Consider the following 24,912-nt stretch of genomic DNA (forward strand, 5'->3'; position numbering starts at 1 on the left):
TGCTTTTTGCACTGCAAGGAGAAAAGACATTACTGAGGAAGCAGGCATGTTCAGAAATGAATCTTTGTGAATGGTGGAACTATATGTGAACCGGGGGAGGGTGTGGAGGATGAGAATGGAAACATCAGTCCACAAAGACACAAATGGAAACTTTTGCTGCCAAGATCTGTACCTTGTTCCCAGCTTCAAAGTCACTTCTTTCGAAGGAAACTGGTAGAATAGTGAATTCCACATGGGGGAGTCATGATTCATCAAGTAAAATGAAAAAATAATAAATGAATTAACAATGACATCTGTCTTCATATAGTAAAGTCTGAGAATTTCTTTTAAAATGTAACATAAGTAATGAAAATGATTTGTGCTCAAAGATGCTGCTTCAAAGGCACAATGCTTTCACTGTATTTTAAGAGTAAGTGATATTATAAAAATAATTATTTCACATAATACAGCAGAGTAACTGCTTTTCACATTATAGGGACAAGCACCCCAGTTTTATTGTATAAAAAGTGTTATGCGTATGCATCAACTAATGTTCTCAAAGGATTTTTTCCTACACATTTGGCATTGTGAGATCTAACTGAGTGTGTCATGGCACTGTACTCCTACATGAGAACACGGATTGTCTCCTGAGTTGGACAGAAGTAGGTAGAGACGAGTGGTATCACTGGTTGAGGTTCTTATGTGTGCATAGTCTATGTTCACTCTGTCTTTAGTGAGAGTGTCAATGCTGTACCTTTAAAGGTATTGATCTGATCATCACAAGCAGCCGTTGAAGCTTGATTGCTCTGAATTTAAAAAAATGCTCTGATACTGGTGAAAATCAATATATTTTATTATTTATTTATTATTTATTCTTTCATCCAAGTAGATATTACTAAGTGCTTACCATTTGAAAAATACTCTAGTAGTGCTGAGAGGCATACACAGATCCATCAGATGTGGATTCTAGCTTTAAGAATCTTATATTTAACAAGTAACAGACATAAATAAAAATAGCAGGTATAAACAATCACTATGCAAAATACAATAAATTATGAAGTCCTCAATAGCACTAAAGACAAAGTGCTATGGGATTTCAAGGAGTGCAGGTGTTGGTTTCCTATTCCTGGTTTCTCCCCTTTCAGCAATACTTATTTATCCCTCACAGGTCCAGAGTGACTCCAGTATTTGGTATCAAATATTAGAGTCCATTTAAGTTAATTTAACATCATCTCAGCTTTTTTTTTTTGCTAACCCTGCTGCATTGCTAACCTATCTGTGTTCCTTTATTAAATTACTTCAACAAATATTTATTAAATGTTTACTGATGATGTAGCTGTGACTAACACACATTAGCTGCTCTCTTGGAATTTACATTCCAGATGAGGATAAAATAGTATATATAATTTCAGGCTTAATAGTTGGTATGGAAAAAGAATGCAGGAGCATAAGGGAGTTTGAGGTGATAAATGAGAGGTGTCATTTGAAATGAAATGCTCAGAGGAGGATGGCTTTTGAGCATTCACCTGAAAGATGAAAGGAAGCAAATAAGGTAGATATCAATGAGGAAGGCAGAGTGCAACAAGCTCTGGTAGTGGTACTCATAACTGGAATTCTTCTGTCTTCTCAGAACCACATTTATTCCTGATTTCCATTCATTGTGTACCCACCTTATTTTCTGGAATACTCTCTAAATTTAGTCCAGTGAGTATCTTCAGTCACTTTTATCTCCAGGCCTGCCCTGTTTTTGTAAATTCATTTTGTAGGTTGATTTCCAAATCTGAAATCCAGTTCCAGGATTAATGCCCAGCTACCTCTTTTCACATACTACAGAGACAGTACATTTAGCTTCCTCTTCCTATGCAGAATCTGTGTCATTAGGCTCAATAAGACAGCTAATGACCCACATCTGCTGTGTATTTAATGCTGGGAGTTATCAATATGAACTGTTCATGTGGATTATCAATATTATTAGTTACCATAATTTCAATACATTTTTCACCCACTCTAATAAATTTATATTAAAAATCATATCATTTCCCCCTTACACAATAACAGTTGTAGGTGGGTTTATGGCAACCCAAACAGAACTACACCACCCAGCTTTCGTTCTAGTTATATGAAGACCAATGGGATGTGAGTAGAAGTGGACACAATTTTAAAGTCATTTCCAACTTAGTGATGAGCCCCTTGCTCGGGATTAAACTTGCATCCTTTCCAGAGCTGGAATATTGACATGCAGTGATCTAGCTTTGACCACGCAGATAAGCAAAGCAACGAGAGAGGGAACTTGGATCTTCTGTAGACCATAGCTGTTCTGACTCAACTGCCATGTCTGAGAGTAATACAAATATATTTTATTTAACCCCATTCTATTTGGGTTGTCTTTTTACAGCAGCTTAACCCTTAGCATAATCAATATACCTGTCACTTTCAGCATGTTATTATAGTGGTATCCCACTGTTCCTGCCTACCATAGTGAGGGTATCCATTTTTGAGGACTCATCTCCTCCAGAACTTTTTCCCCACTATCTTAATTATTTAAAATTCTATAAAAATTGAGGTATAACTTGCATGACATTAAATTATTCATTGTAAGTGTACAATTCAATTATATTTAGCAAACTTATAGCACTATGTAACCACAATTCTGTTTAGAACATTTCCATCACCCAAAGATCCCTCATGCAATTTGTAACCAATATTACCATACCACCTTCAGTGAACCACAAATCAGTTTTTATAGATTTGTCTTTTCTGTGCATTTCATGTAAGTGAAATTATATAATTCCAGAGTCCTTCATATCTGGCATCTTTCACTTAGCATAATGTTTTTGAATTTCATGCATTTTGTAGCATCTATCAAGAAGGCGTTCATTTAATGATGGATAGTGTTCTATTGTAGGAATGTCATATTTTGTCTCTCCATTTAGCATTTGAAGGACTTTGGATTGTTTCCACTTTTTGGCTATTAAGAAAAATGTTGCTGTGAATATTTTTATAAAAGTCTTTGGGTATATATATTTCATTTTGCTTGGTTAGTTATCTAGGAGGGGAATTACTAGGTTGTGTGGTAAATTAATGCTTAACTCCTTAAAAACAACCCTACTTTTTTTCAGAGTGTACCATTTTATACTGCCACTGGCAATGTATGAAGGTCCCAGGAGCTTCATATCCTTGCCAATTTTGTAGGGCATAAAGTAGTGCCTCATTAAGATTTTAATTTGTATTTCCCTAATTAATGATGTTGAACCACCATCTATATTTTTTGCTTTGAATTATTTCTTCAAATCTTAGAGCCATTTTTTAATTAGATTTTTGACTTGCTATTATTTCACTTTAAATACTATTTATATATGCTGGATAAAAATTCTTTATCAGATATATGATATACAAATATTTTTACTTTCTTCAAGGTGTCTTCCTAGATGCTATTAATAGCATCTCCTTTAATTTTGTTGAAATCCTCTTTAGCAATTTTTTCTTAAGGTTCTTGCTTTTGGTATTGTTTCTAATAACTCTATAATGTAAGATCAATATTTTTTCCTATTTTCTAAAATTTTTATAGCGTTAGCTCTTAAATTTAAGACTATAAGTAATTTTGTATTAATATTTGAGTTTGTTGCGAGGTGATGCTTTTGCATGTGAATATGCAATTTACATAGAACAGTTTACTGAAAAGATTATTTCTCCATCATTAAATTATCTTGTCTTTATTGAAAAATCAGTTGAACATAAGGTTTTACCTCAGAATAATATGTCAAGATTAGCTTCTTAATTTCTGCAAAACAGCTTTCAAGGAACTTGATAAGAATTCTGTTGAATCTATAGATAGTTTGGAGAGGATGGTCATCTTCACAATATTGAGCCTTCCAAATCACTAGCAAAACAATTGTATCTCCATTTATTTAAATCTGCTTTAATCTTTCATAGCCATATTTTTTCATTTTTAGTTTACAAATCCTGTACTTCTCTTGTTAATTTTCTTTCAAAAGAATTCTTTATTGAATTTAATGATATTGTGAATAAATCTCTTCCCCAAATGTTATTTTCAGATGTTCCTGTTAATTAGAAAAATAAAATTCATTTTCTATTTATTGATTGGGTAAATGATAACCCTGCTGAACTCAATTGTTAGTTCTAGAAGTTTTTGTGGATCCATTAAGATTTTCTCTTAAAGTCATATTATGCAGATAAACACAAATTTACTTCTTCATTTTAAAATCTAGATGAATTTCATTTCTTTTTCTTCCATTAGTATTGATTAGAACCTCGATTAAGTACAGTAGTGAACAGAACTTTTAGAGCAGAAAACCTTCTCTATTCCTAATCTTATTCCTTTATATTTAAATATGATGTTAGCTGTATGTTTTCCATAAATACCCTTTTAATGTTGACATTTTTATCATGAATTGGTGCTGAATTTTGTCAAATGCTTTTTCTTATCTAATGAGATGATCATGTGTTTTTTGTTCTTTACTCTTTTGATATGGTATAGTAAATTAATTGATTTTCAGATATAAACCAACTTTGTAGGCCTGGAATAAAGCCCAATTGGTCATATTGTAAATTGCTTTTTGTACATTGGTAGATTTGGTTTGCTAATATTTTTTTGAAGATTCCTGCCTCAGTATTCATGAGATATATTGTTCTTTCATAGTCTGTTCTTGTGATACATTTGTGTGGCTTTCAAATTAATGTACTAATGACCTCAGAATCTGTGGAGAAGTATGGCCCTCTCTTCTGTTTTCTGAAATAGTTTGCTAAGGATAGATGTTATTTCTTCTTCAGATGTCTAATAGAATTCATAGGTAAAAACCATTGGGGCTTGGAGATTTTATGTGGTAAGATTTTTAATTGCTAATTCAATTTGTTTACTTGTTTTAGTCTATGTGGATTATCTTTGTTCTTGATACAATTCTGATAGAATGTCTTTCTGGGAATCTGTCCATTTCATCTAATGTGCTGGCATATTATTTCTGATATTATTTCTTAATAATCCTTTTATGTCTTGTTTGGTAGTGCTGTTTTCCTTTTCATTTGTGATTTTGGTAATTCATGAGTACTCAGTTTTTCTTTGTCAATTTAATTAAATGCTTATCAATGTTTTTTATCTTTTCAAAGAAAAAATTTTGTTGCCTTTTTTCTCTCCATTGGATTTCTTTTTTATATTTCATCAGTTTCGCGCTAATGTTTATAACAATAAACAAACTTGATTTGTGCTTAGTTTGCTCTTCTTTTTCTAGTATCTTAAGTTACAAACTTAGATTATTGGTTTGAGATATTTCTTCTTTTCTAAAATAGACATTTAAAGTGATAATTTTGCTCTAAGCCCTGCTTTTTTCTGTTTTGTTTGACGTTTTTGTTTTCATTTAGTTCAAAATACTTTTAAAATTTTTCCTTGTGATTCATTTTTGACCAACGCATTATTTGAAAGTGTGTTGCTTAAATTTTGAATATTGTCAACTTCCCAGATTTCTTCCTCTCCTTGATTTCTCATTTATTCCATTGGCATTGGAAAATAAGCTTTATGTGGTTTTAATCATTTTAGGTCTTTTGAGATTTGTTTTAGGACCCAGTACATGGTCTTTTCTGGGTCATATTCCATGTGTGCTTGAAAATAATGGGCATCAGCTGTTGTAAGGTAGGAATTGTTGATAGAGTTAAATTCTTTATATACTTGTTGATTTTCAACCAATTTATTCTATTAAAAACTGAGAGTGCATTATTAAATTCTCTAATATTTATTATTGAATTGTATGTTCTCTTTTCAATTCTGTCATCAAGATTTACTTCATGTCTTTGAGTCTCAGTTGTTACATTTATGTATTTACAGTTATTAAATTTTTCTGCTGAATTGACCCTTTACCATTATACTGTGTCCTTTTATGTTATAGTAATCTCTTTTGCCCTTAAGTCCCTATTTATGACATATGTAGAGCCAGGCTATTCTTTTATAGTAACTGTTCTCATGCATTCCATCCTTTTACTCTCAACTTATTTGTGTATTTGAATTTAGAGTTTGTCTCTCATAGATGAGATATGATTACATCTTTTTATTTTAAATCCAGCATGGCAATGTGTGCCTTCTGTTTAATCTATTGCCATGTAATAAATATTTTGATGATTGGGATTTCACCAGTATTTTTTTCTCTATGTCTCATATCCTTTTTGCTATTTTCATCTTAAACAGATAACTTCTAAATAGCATTATGATTCCTTTGTTCATTTTTGTACTATATATTTATGAATTATTTTATTACTGGGTTAATACACTCATCTTAATTTAGTACAGTCTACTTCTGATTAATACTAACTTAATTCCAGTAAAATATAGAATTTTTGCTCTAATAATTCCATTTTCTCCATCCTTCTTTGTGCTGTTATTGTCTTTATATGCTATAAACCCAACAATGCACTTTTAAGGTTATTGTTCATGCAGTTTTCTTTCAAATAAGTTAATTCAATGAAAAGAGAAAGTAAAATGTATATACTGTCTTTTATATTTACCATGATAATTATCATTTCTATCATTCTTTATTTCTTTATCTGGGTTCACATTACCATCAGATTTCACTTCCCTTCAGCTAGAAGGATTTCCTTTAGTGTTCTAAGACAAATTTGCTGACAATTGATTACTCAGCCTTTGCTTATTTGGTATTATCTTTTTATTGAGTTCAATTGTAAAGGATAGTTTGGTTGGATATATATTCTTCATTGGCAGTTTCTATTTCATATTTGAATATCCTTCATATGAATATGATGGAACATTAGTTGTTAACTTTTTGTGGTTGTTTTATGCATGATAAGTTGTGTTTTTCTTGTTCCTTTCAAGATTTTCTCTTTCAAAAATTTGACTATGATAAGTCCAAGAATGAATTTCTGTGCTTTATCCAAAATGAGTTCATTGAGCTTCCTGGATGTGTGGATTAATATTTTTAATATTAATCTGAGGTCTTTTCATCTTTATTTTTTTCCATTTTTGGTTTGAATGATTTTTATAGATTTACCTTCATTTGTTGATTCTTTCTTCTACCTGCTCTTTTATGCTATTGAGTCCCACTAGCGAATTTTTCATTTAAATTAAATACTTTTAACTCTAAAATTTCTCTGGTTTTCTTTTAGAATTTTTCTTTATTAATATTTTTATCCATCAAGCAATGTAATCATATTTTCTTTACTTTTTTAGGTACAATTACCATTATAAATATGTTATGTGAACATATAATAGCTGTTTGAAATTTTCTACTGCTGATCCTTAACATTTAGTTTGCCTCAGAGGTAGTTTCTATTGAATTTTCTTTCCTGTTTTTGTTGAAGCCTGAACATTTATTGACATCATAGTGTTGCAGTTTTGGAGTCTAATCTTTCTGAGTGCCTGCTTTGTTTGTTTTTGTTTCAATGTTTGCTTGATGGCCTACCCTGGAGAAACCATCTCCCTGCAGTCTGTGACCACTGGCATGTCTGCTTATTTTTGTTTTTGTTTGTTATATTTTTATTGTTAAGTTTTGTTTTCTAAGGATTTCTTCTGAATTACCATAGCATACTGGTCAGCAGTGATTGTTCAGAGCTTGCATTTAGATGTCTTGAGTCAGTAAGTCTTCTATTCTTTGTTGTATCTATGAGTGAGTGGAGGGACTTACTAAAAAATCAGGCAGTTAAGTCTGCCCTGGCTTTTGCATTCTCAGGGGTCAGTTCACATCTCCATGATTGTGTAAAGCATTATATTGAATCTGGAATTCTAACTAGCTAAAACCCTCTTAAGTCTTTTCTGAATATGTGCATAGCTTTGTTTGCATGTGCATCTTCCTAGACCATCATGGATTTATGGGGGTTTATCAAGACTTATTGTGGCTTTTTGATTTTCCAGATTCCCTTGTAAGTTTCTGACTAGTTTTCTGGTCTGTTGCCTGACCAAACTTGTATTGCAACCTCAGGTTTTCTGACATGACCTTTTCTGATTATTTGATATCAAGATTGTTATAGTTTCAACAATGCCCTGACTCATAAATTTTCTCCATATAACACTCAAAAACTGAATGACCACACTTTGATATGGAAGCTCTTGATTTTCCAGTGTAACTGATTGGTGAAGTTGGGGAATGAGTGAATTCCAAGCTAAATGCCATAGATTCTCCATTTTCTTATTTGATGTTCAGTAGTTTTTCTTGTATAAATGATTTTAAATTTGTTGAATGTCTTTGGTCAGTTTTCAGAACCAGAAATTGTTTCATCAGTTGTTCAATTTTATCATTACATTTTGGGGAGATTTGTAGACCTCCACACTTTGCAATTCCTGGAGTTCCACATCCTTTCGTTCTTTTCATGGAGGAAGAGGAAACTTTAGACTGTGAAGTTAAGGAGGACATATCATTTCAACTAATTGGCAAATTAAATTCATTTATTGGGGTAATTTAAGTGGAAATGTGGACTAGGTTGGGAACTACCAATAGTTTAATTTGCCTGGAATATTGTCTATTTTTCTGGGTAGATAAGATTGGTATGGAGGGTTATTATTACCAAGGAATAGGTTTTGAATATCAAACTAAGTTTTCTGAATTTAATTTCTTAGAAATTCACAAAGAATGAAAGTGTTCAAGTAGTGGTATGATATGATATAATTTTATCTAAGTTTTCTGAATTTAATTTCTTAGAATGTAGCAAAGAATGAAAGGGTTAAAGTAGTGGTATGATATAATTTTATATGTGCTTTAGGAAAAGGTGAATGGCTTCCCACAATTGAAGTGAGTAGAATTCAAGAGACCAAAACAAGGGAAACCAGTTAGGAATATGGTGGAACAGTCCAGTTGAAAGGTAAGAAGGCCTTGGGCCTTATTATAGTAGTGGAAAGGAAAGGCGAGCTGGTATAAAGCTATATTGCAGAAAGAACTGGCAAGACTTGGCCACTGATTATATTTCTGAGGCACTAAAAGGAGTCTCCTAATTTCTTACTTTTAGTAATTGGACAAATATATAATTAAGATTATATAGGAGGAAATACAGATATGGGGTAATAATTATAAATTGTATCTAACATTTATTGAATTATTAATCTGATCAGGTTTAATTATATGAGCTTTACATAAATTATGTACTCTTCACATCAAGCCTTTGTATGTATTAGGAAAGTAAAATGGTGATGTTAGTCAGCTTCACCAATACTGAACACCCAGTAAGTGGCAGAGTTGAAATGTTGACACATAAAGCCTGACCTTAAAGCTGACTCTTTAATCTCTGTCTCAGCAAAAGTTCCAGGTGATACCTGGAAATGTGAAATGGGAGATTCATAGCAGAAGGATGGGGTACATTTCAATGTCAGTTGTCTGGAGGTGAAAGTAAAAACTATGATATTGGGTAAGACTGTTGAAGAAGAATAGAGGGATAGAACTTATATTTTGTGGGAAAAAGAACAAAGAAAGAGCAAGTTTGAAATTTCAGATTGAACTGATGGAGGGTGTTATCACTGAGAAGGAAATCCTTTTTTAGGGATGATGATTTTAGCTATCACTGAATGTTGATTGTATATGGACTGTAAAAATCATCAATTCTTGCAATTCTTATAATTGCACAAACAGAATCAGCAGGAGATAGATGTAATTTCTATCTAATTTCTAAAGATGAGACCTTATGTTAATTCATGAAAATGTATAAACAAATTTTAAGGATTGAAATTGTACAAAATCTGTTTTATAGCATTAATAAAATGAAACAAGAAATCAATGTCAAATAAGAAAATTTATAAATGTTTATAAATTAAAAAACACATTCTTAAACCACAATACATAAAAGGATAAACCACAATGAAAATTCAAAAATTATTGAAAATGAAGATGAAAAAACCTGTCAAAACTTGTGGGTTGTGGTGAAGGTGATATTAAGAGGTATATTTATAAGTGTAAATGCTGACATTTAAAAAAGAAAGCTATGAGATCATTAAAAGAAATAAATTTTCACCTTAATGAAGTAGAATAGATTAAATATGCAAGCCCACATACTGAAGGAAGAAGGAAATCATAAATAATAGAGTTGAGATAAATGGAACACAGAATAAAGCCAAATAAACCAAAAACTCAGAAGTTTTTGCATGAAAAATCAATAAAATTGATACAATTTTAGCAGACTTACAACATTTATACGGTGATAGAACACCAAAAACAAATCAGAAATGAAAGTGGGAACATTATCAGCACCTTACAGAATTAAAAGCATAAAAATTATTGGAATAAAATACTATGAACAGTTGTACTTAAATATCTGGATAATCCAGATAGAATGGATGCATTCTTAGAAACATGTAAATTATCAAAATTGGTTCAAGATGAAAGGAAACATCTCACCAGATCTTTAACAGAACATTGAATAGGTAATACAAAACCCAACAAAGAAAAGCACAGGAACAATCAGATTCACTAGTGAAATGTACCAAACATTCAGAGAGAACTAACACCAACTCCTGTCAAATTTTTCCAAAAATGAAAGGATTTATATAGTTGAAGAATGGAAGGGTGATTTAATGTGTGAAATTCAGTAGATATAACACACCACATTAATATAATGAAAAGAAAAAACATCTTAACTGAATTGGAAGTAATTTGAAAAAATCACCACTGTCATGATTAAAACACACTTCAAAAAAAAGTACAGAAGTTCACTTCTTCAAAAGAATGGAGGACATTTATGAAAAACATGCACTATCATCTTAACCAATAGTAAGAGGCTGAAATCTCTCCAACTAAAATCAGGAACAAGAAAAGGATGCTTTTTTGATCAACACTGCTCAACATTGTACAGAAGACTAGCAAAGTAATTGGAAAGAAAGAAGTTATATATCAATCAAATTGGAAAATGTATTAGTCATGGTTCTCTGGAGAAACAGAAACAACAGGAGAGATCTGTAAATATGACATTTATAAAGATGTCTAATGCAACCACAGAAATGGAAGAGTCCAAAATCTGCAGATCAGGCTGTGAAGCTGTTGGCTCTGATGAATGCTCTGAGTGAACTCCACAGGAGAGGATCACTGGCGGAAGAAGCAGTTAAAGACTCTCTCTTATTCCTTAAAAGACTTCAACTGATTGAATTATCTCATTGAGGGAGACACACTTTAGCTGGTTGCAGATGTAATCAGCTGCAGATGCAGTCCACTGAGTGATGATTTAATAATCCAGGCTTCCAGTGTATCAGCCCGCCACAAAATATACTTTCAGCAATGATCAGGCCGGTGTTTGCTTGACTAGACAACTGGGCACATCACTGGCCAAGTGAACACCAGAACCTGACCATCACAGAAAGGAGGAAGTAAAATTAACTCTAATTGCAGATGATTTGATCCTCCGGGTAGATAATACCAAAGAGCACAAGAAAGGTACTGATTCAGAAAAATCTTAGGGTATAAAATTAACATTTAAAAATTAAACAGGTCATTTTGAAATAATTCAATTTACAATAACATTTATTGTACCATCATGTACAAAAGAAAACTGCTGAAAGAAATAAAAGAAGATGTAAATAATGGAATGACATTAGGATTGGAAGACCTGATATTGTTAATATGTGACTAATTCCCAAATTCAACCCCTATCAATACTAAAAGAGCCATTTTTTTTCAGATATTGAGATCCTATGAAATTAAGTGGCCCCATACATCTGAAATCAACTTGAAAAAAGTAGGACTCATACTCCCTGATTTCAAAACTTGAGGATACAGTAATAAAACTGTGCAGTACTGACATAAAGATAGACCTCTAAGCCAACTGAATAGAATTGAGAGTCCAGAAATAAGGCCAGTTAAGTTTTTTTTCATGGGCAGGCACTGGGAATCAAACTCAAGTCCCAGGCATGGCAGGTGAGAACTCCACCACTGAGCCACCATTGCTCAAGCAAGGCCAGTTGATTTTTGACAAAGGGTCTAGGGTCCTTCAATGAGAAAAATATTTTCTTCAACAAATGGAGCTGGAAAAACTGCATATCCAAGTTAAAAAGAATGAAGTTGGACTCATCTGTCACATTATATGCAAAAAATACTAACTCAACAGCAGACAATGACCTAAATAAAAAGCTAAAATCATAAAATTCTTCAAAAAAAAACCTTGTGGAAATTTCAAGACATTATTTGGCAATAGATTCTTTGATATGGAACCAAAAGAACAGGAGACAAAGGAAAAATGGATAAATTGGACTTCATCAAAACAAAAAACTTTTATATATAAAGGGACATTATCAAGAAATTGAAAAGATATCCTCAAAGTGATAAAAATATTTGGAGACCACATAGCCAATAGCAGTGTAATATCCAGAATATACAAAGAACACTAATAACTCAAAAAATAAATACAACTCAATGTATAAATGAGCAAAGGATTTGACTAGACACTTCTCCAAAGAAGATGTACAAATGAACAATCAGTGCACCATTAGTAATTAATGAAATGCTAATCACCACCATAATGAGAAACCATTTCACATCTAGGGAATTCTGTTTGTATAATAATAATAGTAATAATAATAACAGAATAAGAAAATAAATGTTGGTGGAGTTGCAGAGACATTGGAACCCTTGTAAAATGTTGGAGGGAACTCATAGTTTGAAGTTGTATATGCCCCAGATACCACAATGCTCCAAAAAGATCACCTAATCCATTCTTGTCAGTATAGACCCATTGTGGGTGTGGATCCCTTTTGACTGGGATCTTTGGTGGGTAGAACCTTAAGTTGAGATGTGACCTATTCACTCAGGGTGTGGCTTAATCTTCTTACTGGAGTCCTTTATAACAGGATAAAGGACACAGAGAAACAAAGAAAAATACACAGAGAAACTGAGAGAAAAGCTAGAGGTTGTAGGCAATGAAATCCAGGAGATAAGGACCAGAAGACATTACCTTGTGCCTTCCTTGGTGAAGAGGAGTCCCAGTCTTGGTGTCTTCTGGAAGAATCCCTATTGCTGCCCTGATTTAGACATCTTTCACAGCCTCAGAACTGTAAACTTAAATAAATTAATAAATTCCCATTGTAAAGTCCAACCCATTGGACTTTACTTTTATATCACATTTCATCAACTTTAGCAAACAAAAACAGAATGTAAAATGTTTAGCAGTTCTTCAGAAAGTTAAATATTGAATGAGTATATGACCCTGAAATTCCACTTGGAGGTATGCCCCCCAAAATGGAAATGATGGTGTATTCTTGGAATTTCCTCTTTCAAAAAGTCTTCAGAACAAAGTTGGCAATTTCCTCAGGATAGCTGATGTAAATTTTAATATGATTTTATTGTGTAAATAGATAATTGATTTAAAAGTATTAAATCACTTTCATGTGTCTGGAATGTACAAATAGGTATACAAATTTGATTCTTATACTTAGGTTTTGATAGTAATTAAAAATACATCTTTCAATCTCACAAGAACGCAGTGAAAACTGAGAAAAGTAAAAAGAGAAATGTATATGAAAATCAACCCTCTTGTTTCTTGGTAATAAAAGTCATGTGAAGCTGGGATTCGACTGTGACACATGTGCAATATAATATTAGTTTCCCTATGAGATGTGCATCTTAGCTGGTATGCAAAACAAACTAGTGGGAAAGGAATAAAATATTCAAACTCCTATTTGGTTTATTTATTATCTAAAAATAAGAAATACACTAAGCATTTACAATATTTAATACACTAATGACAGCAAGGTCTACATTCAGTCCCTTTATCACATATAGGATGCACTCTGGAGGAAAGATAGGAGTTCCTCTAAGTAAAGGCAGTGACAGGCATGCCCTCAACATTAAGTTTTCCAGCTTGTGTGTTGTTAATTAAATAAATAACTCTGCAAAATACTTTTGGATGAGCTGGGTAGTGATCTTGAAAATCTTTTTTCACCATGGCAAAGCACCCAAAAGAATTATGAGTCCTAAAATCAAGTTAAGTCCAAATTTGCTGACCATTTCTCTGATGGGAAGTGGCTGTCAGTAGTATCCTACCAAGAACATATTTTAAAAAAATTATTACTCAAAAATCTGTCCCTTTCATGCAAAGGCAGTTTTCAACAATGGGTGAAGAAAGGACTCTCAAGAAACTATTAGTTTGGAGTGAATATTTAGAAAATTTAACATTTGGAATTATTACTATCAGTATATGAATTTATTGCCAAAACAAAGTGCATATAATAATTTTCAATTTTCTAAATGGATTGAAAATCTTCCACACATGGAAAGAAGGGATTGACGTTCCTACATTGATAAACATTAGAGAAATCTTTTTTAAATAATCCAAGCTCAAGAAGACATATAGTATATGATATCTCTTATATTAAATAGCTAGAGTGAGCAAATTTCATAGAGGCAAATATAGATTGCAGGCTATCATAACCTGGGAAGAGAGAAAGCAAAGGGGAAATTATTGCTTAATGACTACAGAGTTCCTTTTTGAAGGCCCCCAAATATTTTGATATTGGATATTGGTGATTGTAACACTACATTATGCTTATAATACATTTTATCTAAGAACTAGCTTTTGGTTTTATTGGTTCTTTCTATTGTTCTCCCATTCATTTAACTCTGCTTTAAGCTTTGCTATTTATTTCTCTTCTTCTATTTGCTTTAGGGTTAGTTTGTTGTTCTTCTCAAGTTCCTCAAGATGAGCAGTTAAGTCCTCAAATTTTGCTCATTCTTGTTTTTTAATGTAGGCACTTAGCACAATAAATTTCCCTCTCAGCACAGCCTTTGCTGCATTTGATAAATTCTGATATGCTGTTTTCTCATTTTTGTTCATCTCCAGATGGCTACTGATTTCTCTAGCAATTTCTTCTTTGACCAACTGGTTGTTTAAGAGTGTGCTATTATATTTATGAACGTTCCCATTTGCAGGTGGTTTTTGATATCCAGCTTCATTCCATTGTGATTAGAGAAAGTACTTTGAATAATTTCAGTGTTTTTAAATTTATAAAGACCTATTTTGTGCCCTCATGTGTGGTCCATCCAGGAGAATGTTTCATGAGCACTACAGGAAAATGTATATCCTGGTGTTTTGGGGTGTAATGACCTGTATATGTCTGTTAGGTCTAATTTATTTGTCAAGTTACTTAACTTCTCTATTTCCTTGTTGATCATCTGTCTCTTTTGTCTATAGAGGAGAATGGTGCATTGAAGTCTCATACACCCTCTACTCAATGTCATGCCACCTGGTGAAACCAAGGCTCGAAATCAGGTCTCCTAACCACTGCACTCTCCCCACCATAGTTCAGCTCCTCCTCTTCCTGGTAAATGATACCACATTCCAGGGTCACCCATAATAACCCACAGTGATTAAGCAGCTTCTCTTAAACCCTACCACCTTCTCCTCTAGCCATCCCCCTTTTGCAGTCCTCATTCACTCCAATCCAGTTCCTCTTAACTTAGTTGTCTTAGATGTCTGCACCACTTCTCCCCAAACATATATGGCTACAACACTCCTACCAAACTCATATATGTATGAAAACATGAATCTAGATTGGAAACCTAAGGCCTTTAATCATTTCCCATTGGAGAGGGGAGCCACTGAGACTTAAAGAGGCAATTATAACACCTCTCTTCTAGGATTGTCATGCAAGATAAAAGTGGTAACTCATGGAACCGGGCTGGGCACAGTGGTGGGCACAGAGAAAGCACTTGATGCATATGAATTTGTAACAGTGGTTCTCAATCAGTAGTTATACACCATGGGTAATTTTGCCATCTAGGCAGGGTTGCAAATTTTAGTAAGGAAAAAAATAAGCAATGAATGATGAAAAAATAAATAAAATCTATTTAGTCTGTTATTAGTATAGCTACTCGTACTTTCTTTTGTTTACAGATTGCAAAGAACATCTTTTTCCATCCTTTCACTTGCAATCTATTTGTATCTTTGTGTCTAAGATGAGTCTTTCGTAAGCAGTATATACCTGGATTTTATTTCTTAATCCATTCTGCAAATCTCTATATTTTATCTGGTAAGTTTAGCCCACTAACCTTAAAAGTTATTACTGTAAAAGCATTTCTTGAATCCACCATCTTATTCTTTGGATTTTGTTTGTCAGACTACATATTCTTTTCCCTTTATGTCTTTTTGCCCTTTAAGTTTCTCTTACTGGTACTGATAAATTATGTGCCCTCCTCCAGACTTACATTTCCTTTTTTTTTTTTCCTCAATGGGCCAAACTTCCTTTAGTATTTCTTATACAGCGGGTCTCTTGTTAAAAAAAAATCTTTCAGAATTTATTTGTCTGTGAAAATTTTAACCTCTCCCTCAGTTTTGAAGGAAAATTCAGCTGGATACAGAATGTTGGCTTTATTTATAGCTGAAAACATGACAGGGAACAAAATGTGGTTTGAATAAAGCATGTGTCTGTTTTGAGAAATGGCAGAAATTCTTGCCTTTGATAAGGAACTAATCATAGTTTGTCATCACAGAATGTCAAATTTTTAGAATTGCCCCCAAATTCATGGATTATCTCTTGGAATGCAAGACCTATAGAAATACAAATCTTTTCCATGACCTGAGAGATGCTCCAAGGTCAAGTAGCTAATGGAATAATGCCACTTTCACCTGTTCAGATTCTCCTTATAGCCACCTCCTGCAGGTGGGTACTAGCCAAGCCAGTGTATTACACACTATTATGATGTAGTTTACTTAATTATTTTTCCATCTATTCAGCTCATTTTATTTTGTGGAGGTGCAAAAAGAAGTGATGATTAATATATTTTATTGCATACTTAACAAAACTGAGTGATAAGATGTTAAAGTTGGAGTAAGGTTCTGTCCAGAGCCTTCCTAAATCTGTATGGTTGAATGTATTAATACCCACCTGCCTCTACCAGAAAGCTCTTCTAAGCATAGTTTTCTGTCCCTATTCTTAGAGCTCCAGGTTTACCAGTGCTCCTGCTCTACAGAGGAAGTAACACTTTATACTGGTTTGAAAGGATTTATGTACCCTAGAAAAGCCATTTTTAATCCTAATCAATCTTGTGGTAGCAAGCATTTCTTTTAATCCCTATTCAATAGGTTGGAAACTTGATTAGGTTATCTCCATGGAGATGTGACTCACCCATTTATGAGAATTAACCTTTCATTAGAGGGAGATGTGACCTCATCTATTTCAGGTAGGATTTGATTAGTATATTGCAATCTTTTAAAAGAGGAAGCATTTTGGAGAAAGCTTGAAAATTATGAGATAGCCACAAGAACTACTAAGCGCTCATGCAGCCAGACACCTTTGGAGATGAGGACAGAAAATGTGCTCTAGGAAGCTTCATGAAACAAGAAGTCCTGGAGAGAAAGCTAGACAATGTCGCCATGTTTGCTATTTGTCTTTCCAGTTGAGAGACAATGCTGAACTTCATCAGTTTTTTTGAGTGAAGATAACTTTTTGTTGGTGCCTTAATTTGGATGTTTTTATAGACTTCCTTTAATTGAGATATTTTCATGGCCTTAGAATTGTAAACTTGCAACTTATTAAACTCACCTTTTTAAAAGCCGTTCTGATTCTGGTACATTGCATTCAAATTAGAACACACTTTAACACCCATTAATGCTGGAATTCAAGGAATATTATATCTAAACCATTACCTGAGTGGTAATTACTTTGAGTACTATTTCCAAAAGTGTAAAGTAATCTTCCTTACAAAATACTTATTCTATACAATTTAATGAAATTTAGTTTTAAATGTGGTCTTTTTGGTTTGATCCTACTTAAAAATTCTGGTTTCCTCATTAAATTCTGGTGGAAATAAGAATAGATTTTTTTAAACCTATGCAAATAACTCATTTCCATGAAAAGTAGTTTTTATATTTGGCAATTTATCTGCTCATTTTGAAGAGAAAACTAATTAATATATGTAATTATTTTCTATAGAAGAAAATTTTTAATTTCTGATGATTGTTAGATTACAGTATAAACTATACTAAGATTCCCTATAGGATATTTTCCCTGAATTCTGACAGGTTAATTGATGCAAGATACCATACAAAATAAGTTTCATTTAAGTTTGCACAGAGCAGCCTATTAAACTGAGGGTTAGAAAGGAAGAAGTGACTGCCAGTGGGCTCTGGGAATGTATATCTTGAATTTGAGTGGTAAACTCTACTCTGAATTTGGGAAAATCATTATCAGTAAGAGTTATCAGAGGAGATTGGCCAAAACTTAAGGACAAGAAAATGATTACTACCATAATAGCAATGTTAACTAGAGTAATTTAAAATTAAAAAATTAGAAATTAACATTAATTACAATGAGTATGGCTCTTTTGGAAGAGAAGGGGTTCAGATATTTTTCTTGAAAAGGTTTCACGAACATTAACAAAAGCCACACAAGGCCATAAAGAGTTAATTCATCCTTGGCTGAAGGGTTTGTCAAATGCACAAGTAAGACAAGGCTAAAGTCACATCCATGGTCCAGTTACAAGGAAGTGGGTGGGTAATAACCATTCTTTGATGGTTATTGATATCTGGCTTCATTTCATTGTTGTCAGGGAAAGTGCTTTGAAGAATTACAATGTTCTTAAATTTATTAAGACCTGTTTTGTTCCCTAACATATGCTCTATCTTGGAGAACCTTCCATAAGCACTAAAAAGGAATGTCTATCCTGGTATTTGGGTGTGTAATGATCTATATATGTCTGTTGGGCCTAATTCATTTATCAAGTTGTTTAACTTCTCTGTTTCCTTTTTGATCCTCTGTCTGGTTGTTCTATCTGTAAAGGAAAGTGATGTATTGATGTGTTCTACTACTATTGTTGAAACATCTGTTGCTCTTTCAGTTTTTCCAATGTCTGTCCCATGTACATTGAAATAACTTGATAGGGAACACAAGCACTTACGATTATTATTTCTTCTTGGTGAATTGTCCCATTCATTAATATATAGTGTCTTTGATTGTCTCTTAAGATATCTTTACGTTTAAAGTCTATTTTTTCTGATATTAGTATAGCCACTCCTGTTTTTCTTTGTTTACAACTTGCATGGAACATCTTTAGCCATCCTTTCACTTTCAATCTGTTTGTTTCCTTGTGTCTAAGGTGAATCCCTTGCAAGCAATTTATAGCTGAATTACAGTTCTTAATCCATTCAGCCAATATATGTCTTTTAATTGGTAAGTTTAGACTGTTAATATTCTGTTATTACTAAGAAGTTGTTTCTTGAATCCACCATCTTATCCTTTGGAATTTATTTTTCAGATCTCTATACTCTTTTCCCTCTTTCTCTTTTTTATCCTTTAAGCTACACTTACTGGTAATCTTTTATTCTGTGACTTCCTCCAGACCACACTCTCCTGTCTTTTCCTTTAACTGGCAGAACTCCCTTTAGTATTTCTTATAGGGTGGATTTCTGGTTGATAAATTAGTTCAGGGTGTTTGTCTGAAAATTTTTATCTCTCCCTCCCTCACTTTTGAAAGAAAATTTGTCTGGGTACAGAATTCTTTTCTGGAAGACTTTGTCTTAAATATCTCATACCCATACCACTTATGTGACTTCCCTTATATGTAGTAGATTGGTTTTCTCTTGGCACTTTCAGGATTTTCTGCTTCTTTTTTTATCATTTGAAAGATTGATTAGTATGTATCTGGGAAAGGCCTATTTGGATTTATTCTATTTGGAGTTCATTGAGCTTCTTTGATTTGCATATCAATGTCCTTTATAAGGGTTGGGAAGTTTTCTCCCATTGTATCCTCAACTAATCTTCTTAGCCCTTTACTCCTCTCTTCTCCTTCTGGGACACCAATGGTTCTTATATTTTTGTGCTTTATTCTGTACATCATTTCTCTGAGAGCCAGTTCAAATTTTCCCATCTTTTTGTCATTTGCTATTTTGAGATTTCAAAATCAGTTGTCATGTCCTTTGGTTCATTTATTCTTTCTTCTGCCTCTTCAAATCTACTGTTGTTTGTCTAGAGTATATTCTTTTCTTGGTCTACAGTATCTTTAATATCTGTGATATCTGCTTTTTTTCTATTTATTCTTTAAAATTCCTCTTCATATTCTTCTAGTGTTTTCCTGATCTTTTTTATGTCGTTATCCATCCCATTGATGTTACTTAGTAGAAGTCCCAGGTGTGAGAACAGGGTACTTGTGCCAGGGGTCTGGAACAAGTGCCCACATTTTTTATGTAGGGGGTTGGGGTGCAGGGGTTAGAAGTCAGTGAAGGAATGTGTGGGCACAAAGTGGCAGGAAGGATGTGGCTGTGTGGGTGTGCAGCTCTGTGCAGCAGGGCCCTGTTTGTGTTGGTACGGGGGAGGGGTCCTCGTGTGCACATGTGTAGAGCTCAGGTCAGTGGCCAGTTTTGCACCTGTGTGTGCTTGGGGCAGTTATGGCCCTGTTGCACAGGTCAGCACTTGCCAAGAGCTAGAGGCATGGCAGGGAGCAATGCACATCATGTGCAATTGAGAGGGCTGTAAACAGAATACACATGAGAAAAGCTCAGTGGGTCAGGGTGAGGTTGTGCTATTGTATGGGCTGAGGGTGGGTGTAGCCTAGGTAAGTGCTCACAGCCTTTATGTGCTGTGACAACCTCCAGGGGTCAGGAAGGGGGAGGGTTTTTTGGGAGGGGTGGGGTGGTACTGTTCTTACAGAGGAAGGATGGGTTGGGTTAAGGCAGGTGTGCATGTACTTGGAATGGGTGTGTGCATTCGGTATGCAGGGGAGGGGGTGGTGGAGCAGGATGCTTGGAGCTTGGGGGGCAGGTGTTAGGGTTCAGGTCCATGGGCATGGGGTGTGTCCTGGGTCATGTGGCTATGCCAGTGATGATAGCATATTCAAGGAATACATCTTGGCTTACTTTCTATTTCCTGTTTCCCTGCCCACGCACTTCCAAGGGCTCTGGGCTTCTGTTTGGAACGGGGCATTTCAGGCTGCCCTAGCCAGGATGTTCTCTGTTTCTCTGCATCTCAGTCCTTCAGTTTTTGCACCCACAGTCTCCCTATGTAGTGTAGAAGGCCCTCTCAGATCACTTACACTGCCATCTCAGTCACCTTCATGTCATTCTCTAGCTGTTTCTTGGAACAGGTGTGAATTCAACCTATCCTATTCCACCATCTTTCCAGAATTCTCCATTGCCATACATTTAAGTTCAACATCATTAAGTAACATATATCTCTAGCTTCATTGTATCTCTCTCTAGTTTCTCAATGTTCTGAGTTTACATTTACTGGACTCATATTAGCAAAATCATACAGTATCTATTTTATCTTGCCTGGCTTATTTCACTCAGCATTATGTCCTAAAGCTTTATCCATGTTGACATATGTTTCAGAACCTTATTTCATCTTACTACTGCATAATATTCCATTGTGTCTATATCTCAAATTTTATTCATGCATTCGTCAGGTGATGGGCACTTGGATTGTTTCCTTCTTTTGGCAATTGTAAATAGGACCACTATGAACATTAGTGTGCAAGTGTTTGTTCATGTCACTGCTTTCTGTTCTTCTGGGTATCAACCAAGTAGTGGTATTGCCAGTTCTCAGAACAAATCAATATTTAGATTTCTGAGGAACTGCCAAACTGTCTTCCACAGTTGCTGTACCATTATATGAAGAAGTATTCCAAGTTCTCCATATTCTCTCCAACATTTATAGTTTCCTGTTTGTTTAATAGCAGTCATTCTTATAGGTTTGAGATGATATCTCATTGTAGTTTGATTTGCTTTTCCCTTATACTGAATGAAGATGAATAGCTATTTTTGTGCTTTTTAGCCATTGGTGTTTGCTCTTCAGGAAAATTTCTATTAATCATTTTGCTTATTTTATAATTGGGTTGTTTGCTCTTTTATTGTTGAGTTTTATGATTTTGAAATATATACTGGATATCAAGCCCTGGTTTGATATGTTTTCTCTAAATATTTTGTCCCTTTGGTTTGACTACCTCTTCACCTTTTTGATGAAGTTCTTTGCCACACAGAAGCAGTTGACTTTGAAGAGTTACCATTTATCTATTTTTTCTTTCATGGCTTGTGCATTGGGTGTAAAGTTTAAGAAATTATCTCCTATAGCTAAGTCTTAAAATGTTTCCTTAAATTTCATTCTAGGAGTTTTATGGTACTGGCTTTAATATTTAGGTCTTTGATCCACTTTGAATTAATTTTTGTATAAGGAGTAAGGTGGGTGTTCTCTTTCATTCTTTTTGCTTTTGATATGTAATTCCTTCAGGCCCATTTATTGAGAAGACTACTCTGTCCAAATTCAGTGGACTAGGTTCTTGTGAATAAAAATTGGGCATAGATTTGGTGGTCTATATCTGCACTCTTAATTCAAATCCATTTATCAATATGCCTATCTTTGTGCCAGTACCATGCTGTTTTAAGTACTGTGGCTTTATAATAAGCTTTAAAATCATGAAGTTGGTCCATCCACTTCATTCTTCTTTAGGATATTTTTAGTTCTTCAATGTCACTTTCCCTTCCAAATATATTTGCTAACTAGCTTTTCTGAGTCTTCAAACTAGGTTCTTGGAAATTTGATTCCTATTGCATTGAATCCATAGATCAATTTGGGTAGAATTCACATCTTGATGGCATTCAACCTTGCTCTCTGTACTGGTTTGAAAGGCTTATATATCCTAGAAAAGCCATGTTTTAATCCTGATTCCATCTCACAGAGGCAACTGTTTCTTTTAATCCCTATTCAATACTGCATGTTGGGAAATTGATTAGGTTATCCCCAAAGATGTGGCTCACATAATTGTAGGTATTAACTTTTAATTAGAGGGAGATATGACTCCACCCATTTCAGGTGGGTCTTGATTAGTTTGCTGAAATTTTTTAAATGAGGAAGTATTTTGGAGAAAGCTTCAGAACAATGAGAGAACATGAAAGCCAGCAGAATTCATACAGCCATAGACCTTTGGAGATGAAGAAGGAACATGCCCCCAGGGAATCTTTGTGAAAGAAGCCTTGAGAGAAAGCTAGCAGATATCATCATGTTCACCATGCATGTTTCCAGTTGAGAGGGAATCCCTGGACTTCATCAGCCTTTCTTGAGTGAAGGTAACCTCTTGGTGCCTTAATTTGGACATTTTTATATATTTGCTTTAATTGGGACATTTTCATGGCCTTAAAACTGTGAACTAGCAAATTAATGAAATCCCCTCTTTTGAAAGCCATTCCAGTTCTGGTATTTAGTAGCTGACTTAGAGGACAAACTAAATTATACTCCTCACTGTGCTTCCACTGTGCTGTGTCTTTCTAGTGTATTTTTAATCTCTAGCATTGTGGCCTTCATCCCTATGATTTGTTATATTCTTTTTATACCTTTAAATTCTTCTTTTCCTCATACATTATGTTCTTAATATCCTTTATCTCTTTATACATATTTCCACCAGATATCTTGAAAGCTTATTATTTGGGGTTGTTAATCTTAAGGTTAGTTTCTTCCTTTTGTCTTGTTCTATTGTTGGTTGGCTTTATGTTTCAGCTCTATTTTGATGCTTGGTCCAACCTACCCTGGAGTTATAGAGTATCCTGTGTTAAATTGTTCAGGTTTTCTAGGCTTCTCTAAATCTGAGTCTTGCCCTGGATTAATGATAAAATTTTTAAGGTGTTTTACTCTGTGTGCAGTTGTTTCACCTCCAGGGGAAACCTTCCTACTCTCTGTTCCTTCTCCAGAAATGATGATTTGCTCCATTTGTTAACTGCAGAATTTTCTTTCCAGCTACTATTATTTGTTCAAATTCTCTCCCTCACTCAGCGCTCCTTTTTCCTTACACTTTTTAGTTCTGTGTCCCATCCTGCCTTACATTTTTTATTTGAGGTTTTTCTCCTTCTGGATTCTTCCCTTTAGAGTTTCCCACCCCAGAAACCCAGATGGTGTCAATCCACATAGGTGGTTCATTGCAGAAATGTCAGTTTTGTATTTAGATGGTCCATCTTCCAGAGACTGATTTGCATATTTACACCTCCTGCCAACAGTTCCACTGCAGTCTCTCTTTTTATGTACTCATTGGTTCTTTTCTATGCAGCATCCCTCAGCAATTTACACTCACCTCTAGGTTTCTGAGGACTTGCGTCCCTATGTCTGAATATAATGGGTTCTAACTTGATGCTGTAAGGAGCTGTATATTCTGCATTTGCAATGGGAAGGATGTGGGCCATGCTACATCTATGCCTCTCTCAAGCTGTGTAGTTTGGACTGGCAGGTCTGAGATAGAAATTTCCTATCTGATCTTAGAGATTATTTTTCTTTTTCTTTAGTTCAGCATGTGTAGAGTCTTTATCCAGTCTCTGTTATCCTTCCAAATTATAAGAATTAGGAATTTGTCCTCTTATTGATACTGAAATAATTTACTATAATAATAATAAAAAAGGTGGAATTCTAGAAGATGTCTCATGTTACCATGTTGAAGATGTCACTCTTCAGAACTACATACTTTTATCATCTACATAAGTTTGTGTATCCCTGGCCAGTTTGTCAACAATACCCTGTATGTAATGATGTGTTCTAAATGCAACATATCAGAAGACACATGATATCAATTTGTCCCAACAGGGGTGACATTAGCTTGATATCATGTGCTTTCTGATATGTTGCATCCATAAGGACACATCATTACTTTTTTCACTTGGTTAAATACTCTCTACCAGATATCATATATATAAAGTTAATATACTTCTTTTCATAATTAACAAGTATCTTGTGAGGATTTATTGAGAGGTGTGCATAGTCATCACGTTTAATCTGAAAATTATTTTGCTTCCTTAGACTATCTTCACTTGTATTTTGCTTTAGAAAATGAAGACTGTCACTTTTGTTTACTGGAAATAATGAAATTTACAAGTGGAGGTTCTGAAACAGTTAGACTTCAGTTTTGTTACTGTCCATTTTAGTCCACAGTTATGTCACAAGTATACTGTTCTTTATTACTTTTTTGTATTTTACAAAAAAATAAGAAACGCAATAATTGTTCAATCTCACAATATAAAAATATAAATTAGTTAAAATGATAA

This window comes from Tamandua tetradactyla (genome assembly GCF_023851605.1).
Source record: "Tamandua tetradactyla isolate mTamTet1 chromosome 1 unlocalized genomic scaffold, mTamTet1.pri SUPER_1_unloc_1, whole genome shotgun sequence".
Classification (NCBI taxonomy): Eukaryota; Metazoa; Chordata; class Mammalia; order Pilosa; family Myrmecophagidae; genus Tamandua; species Tamandua tetradactyla.